Source organism: Pygocentrus nattereri, chromosome 20 (genome assembly GCF_015220715.1).
Source record: "Pygocentrus nattereri isolate fPygNat1 chromosome 20, fPygNat1.pri, whole genome shotgun sequence".
Taxonomy (NCBI): Eukaryota; Metazoa; Chordata; class Actinopteri; order Characiformes; family Serrasalmidae; genus Pygocentrus; species Pygocentrus nattereri.
The window spans coordinates 16,616,056-16,630,731 of record NC_051230.1 but is presented as its reverse complement, the minus strand read 5'-3'; the positions used below and the strand labels follow the sequence as shown (position 1 = coordinate 16,630,731).

The 14,676-nt window shown below is 39.4% G+C and overlaps 1 long non-coding RNA gene across 1 annotated transcript in view; it reads right to left on the bottom strand.

Annotated features, from left to right (window-relative positions):
* Positions 1–725: 725 nt before the first annotated feature.
* The window catches only part of LOC108443995, a 39,788-nt gene continuing 25,837 nt past the window's right edge, over positions 726–14,676 (bottom strand). The window contains exons 3-4 of the long non-coding RNA XR_001859203.2: positions 5,194–5,250; positions 726–1,066 (exon numbers count right to left, since the gene is read on the bottom strand). This is a non-coding gene — a long non-coding RNA (uncharacterized LOC108443995). The remainder of the gene's footprint in view (positions 1,067–5,193; positions 5,251–14,676) is intronic.

Sequence of the window (14,676 nt, the reverse complement as noted above, 5' to 3'; positions counted from 1 at the left end):
CTTTCCTGATGCAATTCTGTGCAAATAGCGTACCTACATTACACCCAAAATGTGATTTTTTTTTTACTTTCCACTCTGCTAAGGGTGAGCTTATTTTCATTGTTATTTGTCAAAAATGTCAATTGTTTTGTGAACACAAATTAGAGCTGGACAATAACATTCCATCAGAAACTGAATTCCTATTGCCTGCCATGTCATATGTGAAATGTCTGTGTCAGTCAAATCTTGGCAGTACATATTGGGTGTCATAGTAGAAGTGGGCAATCTTCGCATTTTATTTTTTTTAGTTTTGTAAATGCTATTGTTATTTCTCCTTATTTTCTGTAAATTCTGAGACTACAACTTGATAGTAAAAGCCACGTTTTGGTCAGCATAGACCTTGTTTGATTGTCATAAGTGCTTTAATAGAACAGCCAGTCAGAGACCAGTGCTGTCCCTGCCATAAAGATAGGAGGAGCAAAGAAATAGAAATGAAGTAGTAAAGATGACTCCTAGGCCTGGATGTTGCTTGACTATGAATTTACACCAACAGGAATCATTCTCATGAAAGACCGTAGCCACTACATTATAGGAACACAGCAATAATGCCAAGTGCATCACCCCCTTGGTGAGGTAATGATTGAGCCATGTCAACTGTTTCAGTGGACCTAAGACTGATCATTTTAATATGCACCGTATTAGAAATTCCATCATCCACAATTCAGAAAAACAAATCACACAGAAAATGTGCTATGAGAAAAATAAACAATTTATTGGGTAAACAGCACAGATCAAACATATTCAAGAAATCTTATTCCTCGTAAAGATTTATAAAAGAAAAACACAAACAGAAAAAAACAGATTCTTGTACACTTCACTTGTTGAAGTTTGCCATTGTGCTCCATAATGTTATACTTGGGACATAATCCAGAGGAACTGATGTTATCAGTCCACACAGGCAAAGATGAGTAAATGGCGGAGGTGTATGCTAGGTCTTGACTTTTGGCTCTTCATTTCATGTCTTCAAATACTGGACTCTTAAAGTCTGGAATGGGGTTGGGAGTGGTCGTCCATAGATACCCTTCACCTGAGAAGGAGAAAAGGGTACATTAGTTCAAATTGCTGGGTAATTTAGGAAGACTTCAGACTTGATATCCATATTGAACTTAAATGATAGCTGTACTTATCATGGCTCATGGAAATTACAGATCCAGTCTTATTGTGCATGTGGCTTTCGCTGCTTCTGTCATGATTCAGTTTTGAGCCCTGCTCTAATGAGGCCCTTGTATGAAAGAAATTTTCATATTTTTGTACTAGGTAGAAACTTTATTAATCTTGGAGGAGATTGCAGCGTTTCTAATATTGTAAGAAGTGCTTTTTTAATACATTGTAAGTGCAAAATTTCTAGGCTGATGCATCAGTCATTTGCTTTGTTTAGAAATGCTTAATTTATTAATACTGAATGCCTCTGAACAGGTAGAAATACATTGAGAAGTTTAATGTTTCTCTAAAATCTGAATAATTAAAATGTTGTTGTTATGATTAACTTGAGGTGTTGTGATGCTCACTGGAAGATTCTGATTTTGTGGAGACTTCTAACAGACTAAAAGAACCAGAGTCAAAGTGTAATATATATGATATGAAAATGCTACTCAGTAAATGCTGAACTGATGTGGCATTCTTTTTTGGATCGTCCTCTCAGTGCTATTTTTTTCTAAATGGTACACGCAGTAAACCTGGGGCCATGTGTATCAAATGTCTTAGATGCAAGACCATATCTGACCTAAGTGATGGTTTACCTTAGGTTGCGAAAGGCAAAAACTGATTCTAGATCAGCATTTTTACTTCAAATGGCATGAAAACAAAACTTTTATATTTTGTGTTTCTGACTTCTGACTGTAGTAGAGATCTTTGCAATATTTTGTATTTTTTGCTATTTGTTACAACTAATAAAACATGTCACTGCAAATGCAGTAAACTGCAGGAAATCCAAAACACTATTTATAGTGAGATTTGCTGCACTGTGTAAACATTCTTGAAGTTCTTACAATATATTTATCCCTTGAGTTTGTGGTGGTTACTCAGGTCAAGAGTATGTAGTACATTGTAGCATTCTTCTCCTTTCAGACAACCTTTCCATTGAACTAGAGTGCAATTAAATCACACGATACTGTTTCATGTCACTTTGACACAGGCATACAGACTTTCAAGAAAGCTGTGTATACAGTGTACTCAACTATCCACACGTGAAACATGCCGCATCCAAGTATTAAATGTGAAACTTGCAGCCTATCATATCTGATATGTTCAGAAACTGACTCTACTGCTTTGAGGAACAAAAAATCTTAAAGGTCTTAAGATCGGCATGTATTCAGTGGCAACAATGAGGACAACAATAATGGCTGACAGGCGTCCTGCCTATTTCAGGTTGCACTTTTGTTCCCTTGTGCCCTTGGTCTTCTCACATGGATTTTCTTACCATCCCTATAACTTGATAAGATAATTTTTGTTTGTGTGTGTGTGTGTGAGTGTGTGTGCACAACAGTGATCTGGGAGTGTCTTGCATTTTAGCCTTCTCTTAATTTACATTACCTTGTTTTCTAAGGTGTGGTCAGGAAAGGGAACATGTGCTCAGATCTGACCTGTTCCTCCAACAGCCTCTCTACAAAAGTATGTATTTTACTTTGTTTTCAGGTAGATATGGCACATGATCTGAAATTGTGGGTATAACAATACCCAAAATTCAAAATTTGGTTTGATATGATGTAATGGTGTCACAACATGGTACGTTTTTGTGCAGCAGAAATAAGGAGTGGCTGAATATGATTGCATTGTATTAAAATGTTAATGAGTGTAGCGATGTGCACATTATCATGTTATATCATTTTCAATATCAATATCATTTTCAATTCTGAGGTCAGTAGTCTTTTTTTTTTCTTTTTCAATATTAAGAGTATTGACTCTACATACCTTTATTTATGTACTACATACATTGGCTTGTTTCAAATAAATAAAAGTTCTCAAATAGAGCTTTCTTTTAGTACCTGCCACACCTGCCTTCTAACAAATTAAGCCTCCCAAAAATCACAACCAGAGTAGAGTTTACATTTGATTTGTAAAAAGCCCGGTCAGTTGTGCATGGGTGTGTGCATAACATAAGCCCCTCTCCCTCCCTGCCTATGTTACTCTCAGAAGATGCATCAGCATGTTTGAATTGTTAGTGGTTTCTATGAAAGATGATAAATGAGACGTGCTTGGAAGAGACAGTGGGGCATATCAGCGGCACAGTTGTACATTTCGATACACTAAAAATTCAATTTTTTGGCATGAACTGAAATTGTTGCACCCTTAATAGTAAGCATCAGAGAAGTTTAAGAGGGGTCTTTGTTAGAGCCTGTATGGAAATACACCACATTAAAAAGATGCTAATTTATTTCTCTTCAAAGTAGGAGCCGGGAACAAAAATAGTTGCTGAAACTGTTTGTTCCAGATCAACATTTTATAATTTATCATGTATTCTGACCAACACTGTAACAAAGCTTAAAACCAGTTATCTACAATGCTTCATGACCTAACTTGCAGGACATCAAAAAATATTTGTATATAAAATGTATATAAAATTTTCCCCACAGCTAAACCTCTCTCTGTGTGTGTGTGTGTGTGTGTGTGTGTGTATATATATATATATATATATATATATATATATATATATATATATATATATGTATGTATGTATGTTATCTGTGTAATGGAGTAAGGGTAAAAAACCCTATGACTTGGATGTTAGTAACAATTCATAGCAAAACTACTTCTCAAAACTAAATGGTAGCAGGTAAAGAAAATTGTGTCAAGTGGACAGCAGATACAAGTTAGAACTAACAACTGGATCTGTCTGTGGTTAGACGTATACTAGACGTTACACTCTCGTTCATGATGTCAGTGTTCTGGTGTTCTTTCATACAAATGGTACCTTTTTGAGATCTTTTCTCATTCTCTAAATGTAGACTATTTTAGTTCCTTGAACAAGTTCCAACCTGCTTTAATGTTTCAGTAGATGCTGCAGAATCAGCTTTGCAAGCACCCAATTTCAGCACTTCACCCACTGGCTAGGTGAATTTTAGAAGGTCTCGTTCGATGAAGACCCACTAACAAAAAGCACTTTGCTCCGATGGGATAAATTAAAAGCTCCAGCTACACTCTGTGCAGTGCCTCGGGAGAGAGAGAAACACGTTTGAAGTCTGATCCAAGATCAGCGTGGATGTGTGTTTCAGCAACGTTCTCACTCGTTGCTGACTCAGCACAATCCACTGCCCTATCTGTGTCAAACTCTCCACATACTCTCCATTATCTCTCAGAGAAATGGAAGTGGCGCTTGATCCACATTTACCCAAACCGAACCTCCTGACTCGACAGAGTCATGCTGAGATTGCACGTACTACCATCCTCAGTTATCAAGTAGGAGCTTCTACGTGCCATTGAGTGCTTCCATTAAACTAAGCAGTTATCTCCATTTAGCTAGAATGGCTGTTTCTTCAAGTAGTCACTAATAAATAGCCTACCAAGGCACAAAGTGTATTACGTGCCTTCAACAAGTACCTAGTGATATACATTAGCCTATAAAACAATGCGCCAGTTTGAACCATGTGACACAAACAATCATGAGGACCAATTACTAGGCGGTGGTCTGATGTAATCTGTCTGCTATAAGAAATAATGGGGGCAATTATGCAACAGGGCCTCAAAAGCTCTCAATGAATAGTGTTTGAAATTTGTTTGCTAGATATGTAATAGTGGCTTGGCTGAGCGTGTTGTCACTCTAAGTCAGAACCTTATGACAACATTTATTTGTATGTTTGTTTAGATCACTTGAAATCATCAGATACCTTTTTACATTGCGGAAGCATTTCATGACGAATTGTTCAGTAGAAATGGTTAAAAATGAAATAAAATCTTGCATTAAAATATATTAAAGATTTTTTCTCTCCTATAATGTTTCATTTCAGAGATAGAACTTTTTGTTAAGACCGTATTAGTTATGTTATGTTCTCATTTGAGGTATTTAACAAGATTTTTTTGGGCAGAAGACAAATAGCAAATAGCTGAAATAAGTAGATTTCTTACAATATTTAGCAATGGTAACATTCTTAATTTCTTATACACTTTGCTACACTCCCAAACTTTAAAAAGATTGAATGAGGAAATGCTCCTACTAACCTTTACTCTCAATGCTAGAGAGCAATCCTTGATGCCATTTCACATCTCGTCTCTCACCTAGAAGGAAAATAAACAATGGTCAGATGTAGGAACTGCAGATGGCTCCATATGACTAGTTAAATCAGATATAACCCCCTGAACCTGAGATATCATGACCTACTTTTTCTCCCACCAACTTTTTCTTTTTTTTCTTCTTGAGCTAGATAAACCCATGCTTTCACCATATCAGACGATATATATAAGCAAAGTGTAGTGCAGTGTGCACTCCGCATCCCCCCACACAGCTGAGGTACATTGAAACAGTCTCAGCTATTATAAATCATTTACCACACATTCCATTCCCTCTTTTTAACCCTTCACTGAAAGCATATTTGGTCTGGGTTAACAATATGTCCTCCAAGGAGCATGTGCATGTATGTGTATGTGTGGTGACAGGAAGCCTTTACTTGTAGTGACCTGTGGCCCAATTTTGTGCTGGATTGTGTCAGAGTAAGTGCTTTTGTATTGATGTGGATATTAATGATTTAATGTCTACTGTTGATTTCCCTGTATCACACACAACATGACGCTCTCCAAGAGCCACCAGTTATCAGATCATGAGACTAACAATACATTGTCTGTGTGTGCCATAGCTTGCTATGTCATTAACTTGACAATTTAGGTTATATTTACAGAAACCAACCTATCCTGGCCTCTGCTCAGAATTTTTGGGAGATTGGACAAACTGTATAGAACGCTATAGCGCACGACTCAGTTTTTGTCAGAACACCTAAATGTGGAGTGTTTTGTTCATCTCAAAAGATATTTATTTTGAATATGAGTGAAATGTCACAACGTTAAGTTGTATGTAGATTTATTTATTTTTTTGTTTCTTCACTAGTTGAGCTAAAGCTCACAAACCCGTCAGCATTGCTGTGATTAGGTGCTTCTCCACTGCTTCGACTTTTTGCATTACCTCTCTTCAAGTTTCGTGAGGTGGGTAAAGGATTGTTGTGGACATAAAGTGCTGTTCCTCACTGCATTAGTTTTGATATCCAAGGAAGTTTAAGTTATTGCCTACCATTTTGCAAATCTGCATGCAGAAAAATGACTTATGGAATTGGACAATTGATCCAAGGTCCAGATGGAAGTTTAAGCAAGCCAGTGATATTAAGCCCCATCTCCAAACTAGCCCAGAATTGATCCATGGTGTGGATATATTTTAGACAAGTGTGAAAACATCCTAAGCCTGACCCAAATAGCTGTTTATGTGTTAAATTCCCGTTGATAATTCCAAATGAGTATGCAGATACGTGTTCTTAAAATCACCTCAAAAGCAATAATATTTGAAGCTTCAAAAGAATATAAACAGAGAGTGCTGCTGGTAGGCAAATAAACATTTTGTGTTGAAGGTGTTTTATGGCGCGGGGTTCAAAATCTTGAGAATAAAGTGAAAAACCATGGCATTCTTTATTAAATAAAAAGCCTTTATTATAATATGGGATCTAATGGTACACATTTGTTCCATTTTAAGCAATAGACATGTCTTACTTGCATGTGTGAATGAACTCTGAAAATAAGATGACGCACTTCCTCCCTCCACCTAATAATTTGCTAAAATGTTATATGTTGTTGCCCTGCAGGTGACTTTGGGTGTGGTATGGGTATTAATGATGTGTAAATGTTACTACTCTTTGATATCGACAATGGCCAGAACTTGTGGTTAATTTTGTTGCAGTAAACAGGTCTGCTGATATGAACAGTCATTGCAGTGTGGATTTTGCACATTTACCAATTGTCCAATAATTTCAGAAGGACACACATGTGATTTCTTAAGTATGTCTACTATTTTAGCTTCAAAGGCCACGTGGAAAGTAGTTTGTTTGTTGTGCTCTGTGGTGAGGTTTGTTGCGCTCTGAGGAGGGTGACATGGATGCCTACAATGAATTTAAGGTGCATTTAAAAGCTGCAAGGTTTAAAGTTTATTTATGTTCCATATTGTAACTATAACTATTTATCTTTATTGCAATTTGGACTAAACTTTCTGTGACTTACAAAAAGATTAATCTTCCAAATGCTAAATAGAGAAATGAGGACAGATGGAATGGACATATATGCTAAAATTACACTAAAATTATTGGGCCTGCCCTACTGAAATCTTAGCATCATGCATCAATTCTAAACCAAGTTCACTACAGTGTCTTATTGGGCTGAACGGATAAAAAATTATTCATACATACAAAACACATGCATACAAAACAACAGAACACAGCTTGACTGTCAATACAGATTTTGGTTTTAATGTGCTACACTTTAACAAAGACATCTGAGCGAAGCACACAGCCCCCTTTATCTCTCTATCGCTCTGTCTCGCTCGCTCTCTCTCTCTCTCTCTCTCTCTCTCTCTCTCTCTCTCTCTCTCTCTTTCTCTCTCTCTCTCTCTCTCTCTCAATCTCTCCTTCCCCCCTCCCTCACTGCCTGCTCTGCCCTTGGCACCAATGGTTTGGTATCGCCTTGGCATGCTGGAGCGTTACTATGGAAACCTGGATAAACCTCTAGTCCGCTACCGTGCAAGATGGGTGAGGCCATGCGCTTGGGTGTGCATTTGTGCGCGCGCACACGCCATGGTCTCTGACCCAGGCAGCGTATATCCTGGTCTTATGCCGGGGGGCTCCAGTCTTTTCTTATGTGTGCAAATGAATTCATGGCTGTCCAGAGAAGGTGAGAACTGCCCCTCCTCCTCATAGTTTACACACTACAGCAGGGACTGCCCCGCTGTAGGGTTACCTATAAAACCCAGGACCATAGATAAGTATATTTGATGGTGAATGGCTATAAATTCGACAGCATAGTTTCTAACCCCATTAAAAAATATATATTTATTTATTCATCTATCCTGGCTTATATTGTTTGCTTATGGCATGATTGTTTCGTGAATTTTTTATTTTTTAAAATTTTGGAATTCTTTTGCGAAGCAGATGATTAAATTAGTCAGGGTAACTGTTTTGTATGTATGTGTGCATATGTATGCCCACCTATCTAGGGACGTGTACAGCTTAGATCACAATTCATCCAGAAGTGATTCTTTTCATTAGCCATTATAAATAATTTAAGATGGTCTCTTCTCTCTACAAAAAACGGGCCACATGCACTAGCACTTAATTGTACCGTATAGGCCACACATGCATGCACACAAACATGGCCCATAGGAAGTGCCTTTCAAATGAATATTACACCTGTCATTCAGCACTTCTGTGTGAGAGAGTTCTTTGAATATCTTAAAGCTCACATGCTCACAAGTAACATTAATGATGAAAATAAGTATTTTAGAGTAGACAATCATTTTTGTAACCTAAGACAAGAAACGTTCCTAAAGAGTTGATATCTGAGCTTATGTTCTCTCTTTCTCTCTTTTTTTTTATTTCCAAGATGGCAGAACCATACACTAAAAATAATCCCCTGTGATTGGATGGCTAATTTGAAGTGTCAATTATTCTTATGCAAATGTGAGCAGTTTCTCACGTTTCAAAAGCGGAAGAGCACAGATGGCTACACTGAAATCTCCCAGTGCAAAGCAAAGCAGCCTGCCAAACAAAAAAGAGCTTGCATAATGTGACGCCGCTATTTGCATGTCTGTCCTCCCCTGCCATGTAACCGCAAGCATTTCAGATATGGCTGATATGGCTAATGCTAAATGTGCCTTGCGCATGGTTAGTATGGCAGCGTTCATAAAAATGAAGAATAGCTAGCTAACATAGTGCTAACGTTATACATCAGCTAACTTCAGTTTCTTTCCGTGGGCATTGGACTAATTTTTTCTTTTTTTTAATTTTTTATAGCATTGATGTACAGCAAGAGTTTGTATGCTACATATGTCTTGAAAATTTGCATCCATAAAATTTCCATCCTTCAAATAACTCCTATATTAAATACATGGCATACTCATGGCATAGTCATATATTGGATAATGGCTAGACGACTTTGAGCTTATTACCAATCAGAAGCATCCCATTCTATTAGAGGTGAACCTTTCACGCCTGCCAATCAAGAAATTTCATCTCTGTCTGAGTCAAAAAGCAAACACAGGTTTGCCAAAATGAGGGCAAGAAAGGAAGAATTTAAAAGGAAAAGCCAGACAGACAGTGGAAGAAAAAGACAGGGCAGGAGAGAGAGTACAAGAAGCTGCTCTCCCAGCGTGACCTGAACAAGCCACTAAAACGTGATTCCTGACAGTTCGCTCACGCTCAGACTAAGAGACAGCGGCCTCTTTGCTTCCACACTAAAGACCATGATTTTGCCTCCGACAAGTCCGTGGACTCACACACCTGCTGTGAAACTTGGCAACTCCCAGACAAATATGCGGATAAGCTTCAATGGACTAGCACGGAAATGGTAGACAGCTCCGTTTTAGCTTTAAGAAGAAAGGGGATATTGACATGTGGTAAAATTAGCCAAATGCTAACAGTTTAAAAGAAAGAAATGGCACATTTAAGTGTATAAGCATAAAACGCAAAAAGACCGTGCTTCTTGACCTTCTCAGCTGATGCTGTAGTGGGAGAAGAAAAAGGAGAGCAGGAAAAATAAGCTTTTCTGATCCAAAACAGTGGATCAAGCAACCTGCTGTGGCATCCTGTTACATCATGACAATGGAGCCCTTTCAAAGTCAGTCTCAACATGGCAGCCAGGTCCTCAAGTTCTGTTGATTGTCTCACACAGGGTCAAGAGTGAGAGGAAAGAAGGGGAGTGTTGAGTTATCTTAGACGATAATGGCAGTCTCCGAAATGAGACAGACTTGGTGTGTTAAGTTTGTTCTGACCCCTTACCTCCTAAGCTAATGTTGTTAGTCTGGAATGTTCAAAAAGTGACAGAACTGTCACAGTTTTTGAGCCTTGGGTCCATATGGAGGAAAGATCATGTTACCAGTTTCAGAGGGATAAAGAGAGTGTACACAAGATTATGTAGTTAATTGTACACCAGTAGCATTGTTACTGCTCTGAAAACAGGTTGGTCAACCCCATGGTTTGTTGGAAGAGTTGGGTTTCAAGAACGATTCTTTGTAATAATTGGTTATTCGTGTACCATATCTAATAGGACCAAAAAATTTGGAAAATGTTGTTTTTTCGCTGATGAACTTGAACTAGGTAGATGATGTAGTCAATTCAATTAGAGTAGCTGTCAAAAGAGCTAGACCTTCTCTTATTTGGTTGGCTTGGTTGGTTTGGTTTATATTAGGTTATCATCTCTTTCTAGGTGAAGGACTTGATGCACATTTTTCAACGACAGAACCCTGTTGTTCTCTGGCCATGGTGCTGATATGACTTCATACATATCTGAAATCTGTTTCCAACTCAATTCCTGCCAAATTCAAAAAGCCAGTACGGTATTTCAGGGCAGTGCTGACCCTAATTCTACACCATTTTTGGCTTTTTCCATAGGGAAGGCAATGCTCAAAGTCATAATTTGACAATTACCCTTTACACATGTAAATCTGCCACCATATGTGGCCTGCAGACAGATTTTAATTAGCCTGTGGCTTCTGCTTTATGGTGTATTTCAAGTGGCCTGCCACCCAATAGGATGCATCTTTTATACATGGATAGGAAACATGGTAGCTCACAGAAAGCTCAGATTGTACACTATGATGCATTTTGTGTGAAAATGCATACACATCTGGTGGCAGATTTACATGTGTAAAGGGTCATTTCCAAATTCTCAGAATGGATTGCCAACAAGATGTATTTATCATCTTTTGAAGAAAAATTTCGAATCATTCGTAAGTAATATTTCGACTATGGCATTTTGACATGGTCTGATCTGGCCTTCTCTGGGAAAAAAAAAAGTTTGGACACCCATGCTCTAGCTAGTCTACCAGATGGATGCATAGCCTAGATTCTGTCACTGTCATAGTGGACAAGGCTATTCACACAGCTTGAACTCCATATGCCTAGTGCCTTTTATTTTCACCTGCCTCCCCACCGAAAAAATGTGTGTGTCTCTGTGTGTGTTTGTGTGTGTCATACACATCAAAAACCGTAAGGTGAATCCTTTTGAGCTGGCGGCACGGTCGGCCACAGAATGAATAAACATCCATGTCAGGAGAAACTGATACACTCCCTTTTCAGCCAGACGGGCCTCTCGTGGGAAAAACAGCTCGCACACAATGGACAGAGACGGCCTTTTGTTGAGACTCTCAGAGCTGTGGGCTAGCTCTTCTCTCCAGCCTGTGCCCTGAACAGACCACTCCCCTCAGCTCACACACTAGCACACACACAAAGTTCGCTTCCTCATCCATCTGAACTTAGTGCTAGAAAAAAATCACACTCTAAATGATTTTGCTTTGTACTGTGTACAGACACTTTGAAGAAATGTCAGGAGTAAGACAAGGAAAAAGAGAGAGAGAAAGACAGTCAGAGAGGGAGAGCGTATCTCAGCTTGTAGTTAAACCACCCCCCAGAGGGGGTTTTAATACTGGCCCTAAATCCTTGGGATAGTGGCTCGCCATGAAGCTGCTCCAAAACAAACCCACAAGGAAGGCCCCACAGCAGGCAAGCCCAGGGGAATTTACGCACGCTTTTGTCCAAAATTCAAAGGTTTCAGCATTAGACAGCCTGGGCTTTTCGGGGGGTGTCTTGTAGGTGGGTTTCTCAGTCTTCATACTGAACTTGAACTTGACATTGATGATTCTTTCTTGGTTATTAGAAGAAGCACTTATAGGTCATCCCGCTTATTTTTTGCAAACATGTGACTTGGAAAAGCAATTTCCTTTAACAAACAAAACAAGCAAAAACCCAAAACAATTAAGAGACATTTTTGCCAGCTGTTGTCTGTATTTTCTTGCTAGTTTGTTGACAATTTAGGGATGTGTTCTCCATATTCTGTAATTTTCATTCAAATGCATTCAGGCTAGTTGATATGCTATTGTTAGCTCATTATGTTTAATGTTGATGCCTTAATTGATCTGAACTACTTTTTCAAGGCCTTGAGAAAAGCAGTCACCCTTTTTCTCTAGTGCTGCTCCATCAAGGTTCGTTCTCACGGACGCCTTCTACCGCCTCTCCCTCGCCCCCATTCTTTGCTTTCAGCTCCAATTTGGGCCTCAATAAAGTTGTTATGCATGACAGTTTGGGGAGCAGAATGGATGTGGCTCAAGCCTGCTGTGTGGCTACAAAGTGGGCCCATTCTCCAGACCCCAGCTCAGTTACGGGGGCCCGGGCAGAGGGAGCCGCACGCCGTTGCCGGGACGTTCTCAGACTGACGGAAACAATTAGACTCAAATGGCTCGGAGCAACAGACACAGGACGCTCCCGACCTGCATTCGTCTTCTGCAAAGAATGGCTTGGTCGCTATTCATGTACCCTGAAGCATCGAGAAGGAGAAGGAACTCCTTGTAGTCTTCTAAGGACCAATTAATTCTTGGATTAGGATCACTGCATATTTCGTTTGTCTTTTACTGCTATTGTGTAATGTTGAAAGCATGTTGGGAATTGAAACCGTGCTAAAATTCAAGACAACAGAGCTAGTCACTGCGGACAGACTAACTGTTAAGACAAAATGTTAAGTCAGATTGTTGGTGTATTCATGTTAACCATATTGTTTCTGTTTTTTTAATCTCTGAAAAAGTCACTCCATTGGAGAAGCAAAAATCAAAATAATATAAGAAAATATGCGAAGGTATTCATTTAATCAATTTAAAGGATTCTGTCAAAATACGTATATATTTGTGTGTTGAATAGCCTATGTGTGTGTTCTTGCGTGACTTCCCCACTTGCTAATAAGCACATGAGAAAGTCCTTTTTTTGTGGGGTCCTGAAATCGGGTGACCATATGTGCAAGCATTCTGTATCATTCTGCTGTACTGCCCTGCACGAGGGGGACCACCATAACATAGTTTGTCTTCCATACAAAGTTTCGGCCAAGCATGGGTGGACTCATTAGACTGCTTTTCTTTGGAGCCAATGAAGCTCAAAAGACCTCCAACAAAGGAGCTAATCATGGCCTCCTTCCTCAGCCCTTGCCGGAGCTTCTCTTTTCACTGGCTGGTCTTAGATCGTTTCTCATAGCTTGCTGGTCAGCTAGGTAACAGCCCATGGCTTTGCTGACTAACAACTGTGGGAATATTGCTACTGTTTTGTTTCTATTTGTGAAATACGAGGTACCTATGTACCCACATGCATGTGTGCGCATGCTTGTAAAGGCATGTCAGTGTAATACGAAGCAGCATCCTCCCCCCCCCCCCCCCCCACACACACACACACACACACACACACACACACACACACACACACACACACACACACACAGCGATGCTAGATCCTGCAGATTGTGCTAAGGATGGTGTGCCATGAGGTGTCAACTTATGTATGGTGATCTTTGGGAGTGTGTTTGTTGAGGGTTTTGAGCCTGGTTGAGCCTGGTGGCAGGGAAGAGTGTGCTGCGGTAAAGGGATGGCTGTGTGGTGGGTGTGGGGCTGAAGCAGACAATGCAGCCCCAGGCTCCTCTATTCTGGCATTGACCTTGAACCTCAGCAGTCTCCATTCCCATGGTTTTAGAGGCTGTCCGTTTGAGTGCATGTTCTCTTGGTTCTGCCCACTCTGAAATAAATGATAAGCTTCTCACCATCACTTCAAATCCTGCAATATGTAAAAGCAGCTAGACATGTGCCTGATGTTGATTAACTGGGTTACCACAGTAACAGACCACAGTGATGGTGAAAACTTGTCTTATCATTGAGTTATTTATTTATTACAAACAAACTGCTGTACGACTCTGCGACGATACTTTCACAAGGAATCAGACAAACACAAACATTACAACAAACCACAACAATACACTTTACACTATACTCCTACTACCCGTAATACTGAACAATATTGTGTGGTCTTCTCTCATGTAAACATTTTCAACTTTCAAACAGGTTGGGTGAATTGATATTGTTGGGTGTATTGATACATTAGTACCACATACCTTACATAGATTAGACTGGTCTCAAAACATGGCTATTGTGCCACACTGGCAGAACATGCTCGGTGATGCAGGCAAATATCATGCCTGTGGAAAAAAAAACTGCCTATGTATATACATTTTAGGACATCTTCAGACCAGTGTCAGATCTCAGACATCAGACAAACACCTGCAACTTTAAAAATCGTCTCTCAGCTTTTGTACATCAGGCAAAACAAACGGTTTCAAATGGTCTCAGTTGAAATAGCTTCAGAGAACTAGGAATCAGGCTGAACTAAGCAGCCTTTAATGGTAAAGTTCATGGGCGATGACAGTTTTGTTCACTGCTAGATTATTTACAGTGTCGTGGCCAAATAAAGATGACAACATACTACAACCACAACCTTAATGGAACTGTACTTTCATCATGTCCTTTGTTTTTTGCTTCAGCATCTGCTTCAGTGCAAAGGACAGTCTCAGCATTACCGGAGGAAAAGTGTTGCTATTGTTATTGTTTTATAGATCACTTTATTATAGTTGTTTATGCCATCATTATGATTACAA